Source organism: Ursus arctos, unplaced genomic scaffold (genome assembly GCF_023065955.2).
Source record: "Ursus arctos isolate Adak ecotype North America unplaced genomic scaffold, UrsArc2.0 scaffold_37, whole genome shotgun sequence".
In the NCBI taxonomy this organism is placed as follows: domain Eukaryota; kingdom Metazoa; phylum Chordata; class Mammalia; order Carnivora; family Ursidae; genus Ursus; species Ursus arctos.
Genome location: NW_026623053.1, coordinates 19,880,228 through 19,892,682, shown reverse-complemented (window position 1 = coordinate 19,892,682; position 12,455 = coordinate 19,880,228). Strand labels below are relative to the sequence as shown.

Sequence of the window (12,455 nt, the reverse complement as noted above, 5' to 3'; positions counted from 1 at the left end):
ACTCATTTCATACGATTTTTATTCACTGAAGCTATTATGGATGTTTTCTCATGTCGGGATGTTTTCTTTGCTCAGCTCGGTCATTTTGTGTGTGTAGATGCAGGTTTACCACTGGGCTAGAAAAAGTACATTCCATCACAGCTTGCTTGTTACCAAACTGTAAGCCTCAAGTTTCAGTGTAACTACTAATTACTCAGGAAAGATTTCCTTAACTCACTAGACTAGGTAAGCCTTCCTTTGTAACACTTAAGGTATTTGTTACTAATTATATGTAGTTATAATAAATTGTAAGCTCTATGATGAAGAGAAATGTCCATCTTGTTTCCCAGGGCTATCAATTAATATATTTCGAATTATACTAATATATCTTAATCACATACTAGGGGAAGTCAACAAAGTTTTTACCCCTCACTTTTATCTAAATGCAGAGATCATGTGAACTCTTGACTACCAAGAACACATAATATTATACACATTGGCAATACAACTTTTGTATTTCGGCAACGATCTTTGTTGCCAAAAATAGATCTAGGTGTGATTTTTACTTTGACTCCAGAGCACACAGTTGAAAGTAAGCCTGATGTGATCCTTATTATTTTTCTACAAGCATCTGTCTACTTTTTCACAGAGGCACCGCCCTCCTCCAATGAGTGAGAAAAAGTGGTCAAGTGCCCCAATATAGGTGAGCAAGGGATACTGAGTGAAAATTTCTGACCTCGGTTCTCTGCACCCCCAGATGAACCAGAACATATGGGACAAACGCCCTTGACCCTGCTCTTTTCTGCTTACATGATGGAATGGGTACAACCAGAGATTGCTTTTCTCAGGGGACGATTTTCAGAAACGAAAAAAAAAAAAAATCATACATGTTAGTGTTGCATCTAAACTTCCTGAGGAGTCCCCAAAGCCAGATCTTTTGCATTAATCTCTACATGGAAACAAAAGAGCAAATGCTGTCCTCCCCCTAGGTTCCTTTTCTCCTATCATTCAAATCACATTAGGGGAGCCTGGGCGCTTCAGTCAGCTAAGCATCTGCCTTCAGCTCATGTCATGATCCTGGGGTCCTGAGAATGAGCCCCACCTCTGGCTCACTGCTCAGCAGGGAGCCTGATTCTCCCTCTCCCCACCCCCTGCTCTCTCTCTCTCTTAGGTAAATAAATAAAATCTTTTAAAAAATCACATTAACTTTTGCTCATGTTTTTCTCTTTAGGTTTTTTGTCTAGATTTTCTGATTTGGTTTCCAGTCCCAACTTGGGTTCATCTCTTTATTCAGTTGCTGATATGTATCAAACATTAAGTATGGTTTGATTCCCTTTTCAGTCCTGAACACTTTCCTGAATTGCATCACAGCATCGAACAGTTCTAGCTTCCTTCACACCTGGACTCATTTGAGCACTCACCTTGCAGATACTGGATTTATCTTTTATGTTCCCTACTAGCTCTTAAAAATGATAACCTCGGCTTAGATAAAACTTTCACTCTCTGGTTTTAATCGCTCAGTTTCCAATTACTTGGAAATTGACCTATAATTGGTAAAATCCCTGGCATATTCCTGTCAGGATCTACTCCTGTCAAAACCAAGTCTGACTTCTCTTATGCAGATTTATCAAAAGGGGACTTGATGTGGAATTACAAAGACAGCATTACTAATCCTCTCCCAATGACACTCATTCAATTATCTTTATTTGCTGCTCATATGGGTTGGATGAGTGTTCACTACATAGAATTACATGGTATTGAAAGGAAGCATGCTGGTGGGTGTCCAATAAATGCTTTGCTGATTAAACTTTGAGACTGTCATTTTGCTCCAAGGATTAGCATGAAACAAACTATTTTGCATATAATGGGTACTCAATAAATATTTGTTGAATTAAATCAAGTGTTTTCTCTATGTTCAGCTTTAGACAAGTCTAAAGTACAATACATGGTGGCATCATTTGGCATTCGATTTGCAGCCAGCCCTTCTGTACCCTGTAACCTTTTATGTAGGCTATAATCACGCTCATTCTATTTTGGAATTTGGACAATCACAAGGCTGGAGATGACTTTGAAATCAACCAGCTTTTCCTACAGCTGTTGTACCATCTTGCGCAATATTTCAGATACAAAGAATATTCCAGATACTGAAGCCTCTGCCATACGATGTAATGAGAATGCAGATAGTCCCAAACAGGATTAGCAGAAAAATGTTTCATATTTGCAAAATATTTTGATCACAGTGCCTGAAAATACCTCCAGCGGTTGGCAAAGTGACTGCAGTAGTTTCAAACCATTAGAATGCATTGAGGAACAACTCTGGTATAAAGTAGCTTCTCAGAATAACTCACCTTAAGGTAGCACTTGAAGATCCTGTGAACTCTCAGCTGATGCGTCTTCCTAAAGGGAAAGAAATGTTCAATGTACCAATGAAATACATGACTCAGGAATAGGTATGAATGACTGTTAAGGCTTTGTGCCATAAGAAGATGGTTCTGGCTGGTTTATTGTTACAACACATGGTGTCAACCCATGAAGAACATTATCTAAAGCCAGGGTCTTTGTCATTGACACCTCTTCCCCAGAACCATATGTCCCATCAAGACTTGCTATTTGTGGAGCCACCTCTCAAAAATATTTAGAAGTAAAGGTACCAAAGAAAAAATGAGCAAAAATGAAAGGTTCTGTAAACAAAAACTTTTAGAGAATGTGGGCTTCTGTATCTACTCCTTGGTGAAACACAACACATATTGAAGGCTGGGGGAAATCCTGTAGTAAAGAAATAATTTTAGCTTTATTTCACCTGATAGGTCCTTCTTGTTTCTTTTTATATAACCTTACCAATATCCTATGAACCAAATGTTCTTTACACACTTTGAGAGATGCTTCTCTGGAATGCAGTCCACAAATGAAGAGGATCTCCAGAACGTTTCAAGTTATTCTCCCCTTTTCATTGACAGGAAAAATACTAAAAGGCCTTTTACGCCCAAGAGTGCCTTTTTTACATGCTTCAGGATTTGTAAACAGCCGGTTTAACTGAGTAATCCATTATGGACTACTCTCTGATTGTAACTTCTGTAGCAACTAAAGTGCTACTTTCCTGCTGAGCATAGAACTCCAAGGATTCTCTGACTGGGGTTTTCCAATTAAAGATTCTGTCCTGTCAAGTCTTTCTTATCTGGAGTTCTCCCTCAAGGAAAGAACAACCTTTTTTTCTATGCCTCAGAATAAAATTTATTACTGGCATTTAGCCAATATATTCACTTAGTTTTAGGATTATTTTAATGAATATTACTCAAATTCTTACCGGTTACAGTCAATAGATGATATACTCAGAATATGAAAATGATCATAACAAAGACCCTGACCCAAGATAATTAATATTGTAAAGAGTAAAGAAGAATGCTAAACAACTAAGTATGATTCCATCAGGATTATGATATTTTATAGGTCATTGCAAAATACTATAGTAACACATTAATATTATTAATTCTACTTTGAAGGACTTGGGAACAATCCAAGAGGTTGATAAACAACAACAACAAAAAAATGACTATGTATTCCCCAGGTCAAAAATTCATTCCTTTTTGGTGAATATTCATTAATAAATATTTATTGAACACCTACCTTATGCAGGCATTCTCCTAGCCACTAGAGGGAGGGGCACAATAAACAAAAGAGACAAACATATCTGCCTCATGGAGCTTATTTTCTAGTAGTAAATATAGATTATACATGAAACTATATATATAAACAAAATAAATAAAGCACATGCTCCTTTACTAAAAATTAAGGCAAGAAAAGTAATCTGAAGAATCTGTGGCTGAATAAAGGGTGAAATTATAGCAGAAATGGCAAGAGAAATCCTCACTAAGGTAACTTTTGTGTCAAGTCCTGAAGGAAGTGAGGAAACAAGCCCTGGGAATATCTGAACACCGTCATTCCAGGCAGTAGGAACTGTGAGGGCTAAGACCACAAGCTGTACGACTTCCTGGTGTGTCTGAGGAAGTGAAGAGACCAGCATGACTGCAGCAGCAAAGGAGAGGAAAAGAGGAAAAGGGAAATGAGGTCAAGAACTAAGGGGGTCATACGCAAACAATGAATCATGGAGCAGTACATCAAAAACTAATGATGTACAGTATGGTGACTAACATAACATAATAATAAAAAAGGGGGGGACAGAAAAGAAAAAAGAACTAAGGGGGTCAGATCAAGTAGGCCTTACAGGTTTCAATAATGACTTTGGCTCTTACTTAAGTAAGAAGACATTCCATGCGAGGGTGCTAAGGAGAGAAGTGCCATGATTTGACTTACATATAATTGAATGTTAAATATAGCACTTGAATCACCATATTGAGAGTAGACTGAAAGACAGTAAGAGTAAAATAAGAGAGATGAATTAGGAGGTTATTAAAACAATATAAATGAAAGTTGATGGCAACTTAGTCCACAATGATAGAGTGGGATGGGAAGAAATGTTTGGAGTCTTGAGTATATTTTGAAGGATTTACTAATAAATATAGAAACTGAATGAAAGAGGTAAGTCAATATTACTTCAAGTTCTTTGAACTAAGGTACATGAAAAGGGAACTGCCATCAACTGAGTTACAGAAGGCCTAGGATGGATCAGTTTTCTTAGAAAAGGGAATTTTTCTTGAAGCATTATGGTCCCTTATTTGTCTGTACCCATTCCAAGACCTGGAAGAGGTCCTAAAAATAAGTTCACGTGTTCATATCTTTCTGTGAAATTTGAAGTAAAATATTTTAACTCAGATCAGCTGACTACCATTTCACTTTACCTTATCTTCCCTCCATCATAATTCTGCTCCTACTTCAAATGCCTGTGAACGTAAGATCCAACGTAAGATCATTTAAATTGAAAATATGATCAGGTTGAGTCTAATGGGGTGTGTGTGTGTGTGTGTGTATATGTATGTGTATGTGTGTGTGTGTGTATGTGTGTGTGTGTGTATGTGTGTGTGTGTGTGTGTGTGTGTATATATATATATATATATCTTCCATGTAAAGTTATTGCTAGCCATTCTCCTATACTCCAGCTACCGATGTGATGACTCATCTGGCATCGTGACATAAAGGTGAGAACTGGGGAGTGCAAATGAACACATTCTATAGCATCTAGGAATAAAACTATGGGAAGAGAGGAAAAAAAGGATTGAAATGTACTGAACCAGAATTCAGTCATGGAAAATTCTTTGACTAATCACACACATAAGACTGTTCATGCAAGACTCTACATTTATTGTCAGCTAGTCAAAACAGAAGTCTTCTTCTACTTACACACAATGATGCAGTTTATACAATTATGATCACAATAAATATTTTGTGAGAATCATACAAAAAATTTATCAGAATTCTGTATCTGTAGAAGTACCACAAAGAGGGAGTATTCTATGTGTGAGGTCACATATTTGATGCTTTACAGTGTACGAGGCCATATCTTAGTACATCTGTTGCATCTTGTTCTCATGAAGACTGCATTTCCTTGAAATTATTTACAAAAATGCCACCTTGAAACTGAAATGGCCTAAAATATATATACTCCCAATGATAAAGCTCTTGTATAAATATATTCACCACTAAATCAATGGTTGTTATATTGAATAGACTGTGGTATTTTTTTTTTTTTTTTGATAATCCAATTCCTGAAGAGAAGTGAAGTCATTTTAACATATGGGAAATATATTTAACTTTATTTTCTCAGTTGACACAAAATAGTGACACTAACCCCCCCCAAAAAAATCCCCATAATATATAGCTATAATGAATCAATGACGAGCTGATTAATGACCATGAACAATTCAAATAGTATTTAAGATTGGAAAATACAAGGGAAAACTGTACGTGCCCTGGAAACTTGCAATTCAGATAAGAAAATACTCAAAAAAGCTTTTACCAACTTAATAATTCTAAAATTCTACATGACATTTCCAATTACAAGTGTGAGACATAAACATTTCTAACATATCAAAATAAGAAAAAAACAAACATTGATGTTAGAGGAATAGCCAAATTATCTTTTTCTTCTCTCCAATATAATTGACATCATAAAATTACTGGAATATGATGGAATAATTGCAGAGTAGGCTACCAAATGGTGGGGGAGAAAAGTATTCAGGCGTTTTTTAGGTAGTTCATTAACAAAAACAGCATGTTAATTTTCTGGATTTTCAGATGTTTAAGGTATTTGTCAGTTTCTAAATTTATAATTTGTTAATATTTCTTTTCTCGTTCGTCATGAGGATTATGACAGAAACTGTCTAGAGTATATTTGAACAGACTGTTGTGAGAAATATGGATATTGATGACTCTATTGTTGAAGACTCAGAATGAAGTAAGGAGCATGGAGATGAAAACTAAATTGCCTCAGAGGATTTATGAACCATCATGAATCAACTGTTAGAAATATGGACACAGAAGGTACTTCCAGTGAGGGCTCAGAAGGAAACGAGAAACGTGTTTCTAGGAACTAGAAGAAAAGTGATCCTTTGTTACAGAGTGGCAGAAAGCTTAGGGGAACTCTGACCTGCAGTTATGTGGAAAACAGAATTTGTGGGTTTTGAACCTGGATATTGGGCTGAGGAGATTTCTGAGCAAGTGCTGGATGATCTTCTTGAGGCTCATAGTAAAAATGTGAGAATTTAGGAGGAAAAAAATGTTAAATGAATAGGAACCAGAACTTCCAGATTTGAGAAATTTTCAGACTACCCAGATCACAAAAAAATGCTAAAATTAAGAGATTCACTGCTAGGAAGCATGCTCTTGACAAAAAACCAAGCCAAACCAAAATACCCAGGAGTGTGGCTCTACAACCTTTGCCTCAGAAAGATCAAGGGGTCAGAGTACTCAGTTCCATGAAGAACTCTTTGAACAAACTAAAAATGTGGATCACAGATCTCATTTAAACTAGGAAAAGATCTAGGAAGCTTAAGGGCATTATCCCTCAGCCATCTCAGCAGAAGTCAAAACTAGGGATGGGATTATCTAGGAAAGATCTATGGACAATCCTCCTGCTAATGACATAAATCTCAGTGACATATGTAAGGAGACTCTCAAAGTTCTTAAGTACTTTATACAAGCAGAGACACCACCAGCTTGGACCAAAAAGAACAAGGAGTCCCAAATAAAAGAAGGCCATAGCTGTGCACCACCCCACCCACCCTTCCAAATACTACTGGCAGGAAACAAGCTGATAAAACCGTCAGATGCAAACACTTGCTGCCTTTTTCGAAAAGAGAAGAATGACTCAGAGGGGATAGCCTAGAGCCTAGAGGGTAGAGCCACAAGCTATAAAGGATTATCCCCAGGTCTCGATATCTAATGCAGTTTTCCAATTCGAGTTTCAAAATATGTTGGGACCGATGACTCCTTTCTCCTTCCATTTTATCCCTTTTTGAACCGGGGTATCTGTAAGTATTATCCTATGTCTGTCCCATCACATATTATGGAAGCAGATAGTCTGCTCCTTAGTTTCACATATCCATAGATGGGGAGAAAATAGGCCAAAGACAGATTATAACAGCCACACGTATACCTAATTTGGATGATATAGATAATGATATTTGGGGTTTTTCAGCTGATAAGATTTAGGTAAGACTTTGGACTTAAGAGTTAATGCTGTAAAGCATCAAGACTTTTGAGGGATATTGGGATGTGGGACAAAATGTATGTATTTTTTATGTGGTAACAATGTGAATCTTTTGAAACCAGAGTGGACTGTAGTAGGTAGACTAATGGTCTCTTAAGATGTCCATTGACTAATGTCTGAAGCTTGTGACTACGTTAATTTATGTGGCAAAAGGGACTTTACAGATGTGATTAAGAATATAGACTTTGATGTGGGGAGATGATCCTGTATTATATGTAATATATAACCACATAGTCCTAACAGTCAAGAACCTTCCCTGGCTGTGGTCAAAGAGAGAAACAATGATGGGAGATGACTCAGAAAGGTGATACATGACAAGACCTTGACCTGCAATTACTGGCTTTGAAGATGGGTAAAGAGGGAGCCAAAGAATTCTGTGGCCCTGTAGAAGCTGAGAATGACCTTTAGTTTATAGCCAGCCCAACAACAGTGACCTCAATCAATCCTCTTCACAATTCAAATGAGCAAGGAAATGGCTCATTCCTCAGAGCCTCGAGAAAGAAGGAAAACCTTGTTAACATCTTATATTAGCGCAGTGATACCTGAATCAGACCTCTGACCAACAGAACTGTAATTAAAAAAACTGTTGGTTAAACCATTAAATATGTGGTAATTTGTTATGTCAATGACATAAAACTAATACAGGTATTGAAAACTGAACTTCCTACTTATAAAAACAGCATGAAATTCAGTGTGGTTGAGGCACAGAGTATTTGAGCTAGAGTGACAGGCAAAATGATGAAGCTACCAAGAAGGGTTGGCCAGATGATGCATATCTTTTCATCTAACGGGATTCTTAGTTCTATGAAATGGGGACCAACGATAGACCAACTATAAAAGGAAACATTTTGGAAAATGAGCAGAAACTGAAGCAGTTCTAGAAGGCCGAAAGCAATAATTACCCAGAACAATGCTTCTGCCACCATTTGGCAAACTGCTGCTGAGTCCACAAATGGACAGATTTTAACCAGCACTTTGATTTTGCCTCAGCTGCTACAAATTCAGTCCCAGCTATAAATGTTCTGAAAAGCAAGTCCATATCGAGTGCATATATTCCTTCTACAAGAGTTGATGGAGTTCCTCTGACTTTTACAACGAAAGACAGGAATGGCCTATTGTAAACATTATACTTAAGGGAGAGGAGGAAAATGGGAAGGAGGAATTGTCACTGACAATGACAAATGATCAAGTCTTGAATGCGTCACAAGACTCTTAGGAGACATTAATTATAAAAGACCAAGGCTAATCTACCAGACATATAAGGTACCTAAGGAATGCACAATAGCAGGTCATATCCAAGTGCCAGTTACGTTCTGATGAAGAAAAGAAACCATAGAAAGAGAAATGCACTTTAACAAAACAAAAACAAAAACAAAAAACCCCCTCAATCCTGAACAAAAATCAATTTATTTTCTATTTGGTAAAACTCGTAAGTTCCCAGAACCATGCGATCTGCCACTTTCAAAATGAGTGGGGCAGGTGAATATCCAATTGAACCCGAACAGTGACTCAGCAAAAGAATTCACAAGTGTGAGAAACAGACCACCACATGTGCCTCTCATTGTTTACTAAAATCGGCATCACTGAACAGTCTAAGTAGTCTGGAAATCTGGACTCGAAGAAACTTCTATACCATCCTCTGTTGGGAAAGAAAGGGTTTCCTTTAACAAGTGACATCTAAAAGCTATCATTTCCTTGGCATGTACCACATTCAGGTACATTCTACTAATTGCTTGACATGTTGTCCTCACAAGAGCTCTATGAAGTGGGTATGATAGTACTGCTTTTACAAATAGAGATTCTGAAATGCAGGACTTGAGAATTTGCTGAGGTTATGAAGATAGTAAGGGACAAGGGACACGTCAAGACAAAAGACAGGACAAACAACAAGGGACAGGCCAAAATTCAATATTGGTTATAGTGGAAAAGAAATAGACAATGTCCAAAAGAAGTATTTATACACACACTCTCTCTCTCTCTCTCCCCTTTATTAAGCAGGGCGAACACTGGAAAAATCATGAAAAGCAACACTTTCACAACTCTAGAAATTAAACAAAAAATTGCAATAATTCCAGGACCACTGATACAAGAAAAAAGGCTGAATTTCAGCAAAAACAGTGATCTTTGTGGCACGTGACTTGTCACAATAAAGGGATCCTCCATGAGATTAACATTTGACAATAAGAAAATAGAAAACTTGAACAACATCAGAAACCAACTAGAACTAAAAAACATATACTGAAGAGCAGCAGAATACACATTCTTTTCAAGTGTACATGGAACATTCTCTAGGATAGACCATTGCTAGTCCCTAAAACAAGACTCAAGAAATTTCAAAGGACTGAAATCATACAAAGTATCTTTTTTTTTAAAGATCTTATTTATTTATTTGAGAGAATGAGATAGAGAGAGAGAGCATGAATGGAGGGAGGGACAGAGGGAAACCGAGCAGGGAGCCTGACATGGGGCTCATGACCTGAGCCAAAGGCAGATGCTTAACTGACTGAGCCACCCAGGCATCCTCAAAGTATCTTTTCTGACAACAGTTTAATTAAATTATAAATTAATAATAGAAGGAAGTTGTAGAATTCACAAATATTTGGAAATTAACACACATAGGTAACCAATAGATCAAAGAAGAAATCACAAAGGAAATTAGATAATACTTTGCTATGAATAAAAACAAAAACAACACATTAAAACTTATGGTATTCGAAATCCCTTTCATGAAGTTGGCACCAAAGGGGAAGAAGGAAGCCTCTCGCCCTCCCAAAACCAAAGCCAAAATAAAGCCTTTGAAAGCCAAGAAAGCGATGCTGAAAGACATCCACAGTTACAAAAAAAAGAAAAAAGAAAAAAAAGAAAAATCTGCATGTCACCTACCTTCCCATGGCCCAAGACACTGCCTCTCTAAAGGCAGCCCAAATATCCTCAAAAGAGCACCCCCAGGAGAAACAAGCTTGACCACTCTGCCATCAAGTTCCCGCTGATACTGAGTCAGCCATGAAGAAAATAGAAGACAATGACACACTTGTATTCATTGTGGATATCAAGGCCAATAAGCACCAGATCAAACAGGCTGTGAAGAAGCTCTATGACAGTGATGTGACCAAGATCAACACCCTGATCAGGCCCGATGGAGGGAAGAAGGCATGTGTTTGACTGGCTTCTCACTGTGATGCTTTGGATGTTGCCAACAAAATCAGGATCATCTAAACTAAGTCTAGCTGGCTAAAGCTAAATATAAATTTTTTCATCATAAAAACAACAACAACAACAAAATGGTATACAGCTGAAGAATTTCCTAAAGGGGAATTATAGGTGTAAATCTCTACCTTCAAAAAAAAAAAAAAAAAAAGGAATATCTCCAATCATTAACCTAAACTTCTACCTTAAGAACTATAAAAAGAAAAACAAACTAAATTCATATCAAGTAAAATGAAAGAAATAATGAAGATCAGAATGTAAATACAAGAAATAGAGGTAGAAAAACAGTAGAGAAATTGAATGAAAACAAAAGGGTTTTTTAAAAAGATCACCAAAATTAATCAGGTTTCAGCTTGACTGACCAAGACATTTTTTAAGAGAGAGAGAGAAAGGAGGAGGGAGGCAGGAAACAGACTGAATTTATTAAATTAGGAATGAAAGAGGGGGCATCATCATCAACCTTAAAGATATAAAAACAGTAATAAGAAAAATATGTGAAGAAATGTATGCCAACAAATTAGATAATCTGGATCAAATGTACGAATTTCGAGAAAGACAAAAATTAACCAAACAGGGGCACCTGGGTGCTGCAGTCATTAAGCGTCTGCCTTCGGCTCAGGGCGTGATCCCGGCGTTATGGGATCGAGCCCCACATCAGGCTCCTCCACTAGGAGCCTGCTTCTTCCTCTTCCACTCCCCCTGCTTGTGTTCCCTCTCTCGCTGGCTGTCTCTGTCAAATAAATAAAAATTTAAAAAAAATCTAAAAATTAACCAAACAGATTCAGAAAGAAATAGAAAATCTAAATAGACCTATAACATTTAAAGAAATTGAATAAGTAATTTTTATTTTTATTTTTTTTTTTAAAGATTTTATTTATTTATTTATGTGACAGAGAGGGAGGAGGAGGAGGAGGGGAGGAGGAGGGGGAGGAGGAGGGGGAGGAGGAGGAGGAGGAGGAGGAGGAGGAGGAGGAGGAGGAGGAGGAGGAGGAGGAGGAGAAAAAGAAGCAGAAGCAGCAGCAGCAGCACTGCCAATACCTTGATGTTAGCTCTGCAAGACCTGTGCTGGATTTCTAATATACAGAACTGTAAGATAATAAATTTGTGTTTTTTTAAGCCACTAAGTTTGTGATTATAGCAGCAAAAGAACATTAATACAAAAACCTCCCACAATAAAATCCAACACCCAGTGGCTTCATTGGTAATTCTATCAAAAATTTAGAAAATAGTTAATACCAGTCCTACCTAGTCTTCCAAAAAAGTAGAAAAGGTAACATTTCCTAACTTATTTTGTAGTTAGTGTTATACTATCACCAAAAGTGGACAAAATCATCACAGGAAAACTACAGACCAGTATTCCTTATGAATATAAATACAAAAGGCTCAACAAAATAATAGCAAACTGAATCCAGCTACATATAAAAAGGATTATTTACCATGACCAAGTGGAATTTTTTGCTGGAATATAAGATTGGTTTAATACATGAGTATTAATCAATATAACCACCAAATTAATAGAATAATGGATAATATAGCAGAAAAGGCATTTGACAAAATCCAACATCCTTTCATTATAAAAACACTCAAAAAATATGACAGTAGAAAA

At 37.0% G+C, this 12,455-nt stretch overlaps 1 pseudogene; it reads left to right on the top strand.

The window, feature by feature from the left end:
* The first annotated feature begins 10,368 nt into the window (after positions 1-10,368).
* On the top strand, positions 10,369-10,858 carry LOC125282819 (60S ribosomal protein L23a-like; annotated as a pseudogene).
* Positions 10,859-12,455: the final 1,597 nt, after the last annotated feature.